General features: G+C 38.9%; 1 protein-coding gene across 1 annotated transcript in view; it reads right to left on the reverse strand.

Annotated features, from left to right (window-relative positions):
- The window catches only part of PRELID2 (PRELI domain containing 2), a 609,441-nt gene that overhangs the window by 203,887 nt on the left and 403,233 nt on the right, over positions 1-2,321 (reverse strand). The window lies entirely within an intron of this gene.

A 2,321-nucleotide genomic window follows, 5' to 3' on the forward strand; every position in this document is an offset into this window, starting at 1 on the left:
CTGTTGTTCCACGTCCAGTTCTAACTGTTGCTTCCTGATCTGCATACAGGTTTCTCAAGAGGCAGGTCAGGTGGTCTGGTATTCCCATCTCTTTCAGAATTTTCCACAGTTTATTGTGATCCACTCGATCAAAGGCTTTGGCATAGTCAATAAAGCAGAAATAGATGTTTTTCTGGAACTCTCTTGCTTTTTTTTTGATGATCCAGCAGATGTTGGCAATTTTGTCTCTGGTTCCTCTGTCTTTTCTAAAACCAGCTTGAACGTCTGGAAGTTCATGGTTCATCATTATCATTGTATTATAATTTATAATTCACTTCAGAGAAAATTTCTCATAGAAATTATTATTTATCAGTCTACAATGGCAAGTAAATTTAGCCTCATGGAAGTAGACAGATGGAGATAAAAGTTCTGGGAAGCCTCAAGTTTGGTACCAGTTTTATTTTCACTGGATACTGCTGGCAGTATTAGAAAAGGACTTCACAGGTGGGCAAGACAATTCAGGAAACTCAGATTCCAATTGTCCAATGCCACCACAGATCTAAAGGATCAGAAAAAAAAAAAAAATCTCACTTTTGAGTCTCCAAAGATTTCTTCAATGTAGCTCACTAAGTTTTTAAAGGCTCATTGGCACCAGGTTTTTGATTCTGACACAGAACCAGATTAAAGGTTATAGACATGCCCCTTAATCTTGATTTACTATGCTTTTCATGACTATTATAACATGCCTCATGCCTACACCTTTATAAACAGTATGGTAGGGATCAGGTGTCTTTATAACAGGATTTCTCAATCTAAAGTCTTGAACTGTTCTTCATAAATCCACACCCCCTAAAATTGTGCACAAAATCATATGTGTATATGTGTGTGTGTGCAACAGTTTGTAACAATGTATAAATTTTTTTAAGGTGTAAGTGCCCTTAGCTTGCTTAGGCTAAGGATTGCAAGTTCAAGTTCAAGTTCTTGAATCTTTATTCAAAACTGATTAAGAACAGATTCAGAGATTTTTAGCTATTGACTTGTTGTGACTAGAACATATGTATGTTGTTGTGTTCTTTTTTTGCTAGGTCATGTCTGAATTTTTTGTGATCCCATAGACTGTAGCCCACCAGGCTCCTCTGTTCATAGGATTCTCCAGGCAAGAATACTGGAGTGAATTGCCATTTCCTTCTCCAGGGGTCAAACCCTGCTTGTCCTATCACTCTAGAAAGACCTCCAAGTTCTAAAAAATTACTTATTAGTTTCAGAAGCACTTCATTTTTGTTTTTAAATAAGATTATGGGTTTGAAAGACATTAGAAATTTTCTGATCAATGATGGGGTCAAATATTGATGTATAAGAATGTTTATTAAATTTTTCAGTTCATTCCACTCACTCAGTTGTGTCCAACTCTTTGCGACCCCATGGACTGCAGCACACCAGGCTTCCCTGTCCATCACCGACTCAAACTTGCTTGCTCAAACTCATGTTCATCGAGTCAGTGGTATCATCCAACCATCTCATCCTCTGTCATCCCCTTCTCCTCCTGCCTTCAATCTTTCCCAGCATCAGGGTATTTTCAAATGAGTCAGTTCTTCACATCAGGTGGCCAAAGTATTGGAGTTTCAGTCTTTCCAATGAACACCCAGGACTGGTCTCCTTTAGAATGGACTGGTTGGATCTCCTTGCAGTCCAAGGGATTCTCAAGAGTCTTCTCCAACACCACAGTTCAAAAGCATCAATTCTTCAGCACTCAGCCTCCTTCACACTCCAAATCTCACATCCATACATGACCACAGGAAAAACCATAGCCTTGACTAGACGGACCTTTGTTGGCAAAGTAATGTCTCAGCTTTTGAATATGCTATCTAGATTGGTCATAATATGCTGTCTAGGTTGGTCATAACTTTCCTTCCAAGGAGTAAGTGTATTTTAATTTCATGGCTGCAATCACAATCTGCAGTGATTTTGGAGCCCCAAAAAATAAAGTCAGCCATTATTTCCACTGTTTACCCATCTATTTGCCATGAAGTGATGGGACCAGATGCCATGACCTTGGTTTTCTGAATATCGAGCTTTTTCACTTTTTCACTCTCCACTTTCACTTTCATCAAGAGGCTCTTTAGTTCTTCTTCACTTTCTGGTGAAGAAGGGTGGTGTCATCTGCATATCTGAGGTTATTGATATTTCTCCCAGCAATCTTGATTCCAGCTTGCGCTTCTTCCAGCATAGTGTTTTTCATGATGTACTCTGCATATAAGTTAAATAAGCAGGGTGACAATATACAGCCTTGGCATACTCCTTTTCCTATTTGTAACCAGTCTGTTGTTCCACGTCCAGTTCTA

This window comes from Bison bison, unplaced genomic scaffold (genome assembly GCF_000754665.1).
Source record: "Bison bison bison isolate TAMUID 2011002044 unplaced genomic scaffold, Bison_UMD1.0 scf7180017864291, whole genome shotgun sequence".
NCBI classification, from domain to species: domain Eukaryota; kingdom Metazoa; phylum Chordata; class Mammalia; order Artiodactyla; family Bovidae; genus Bison; species Bison bison.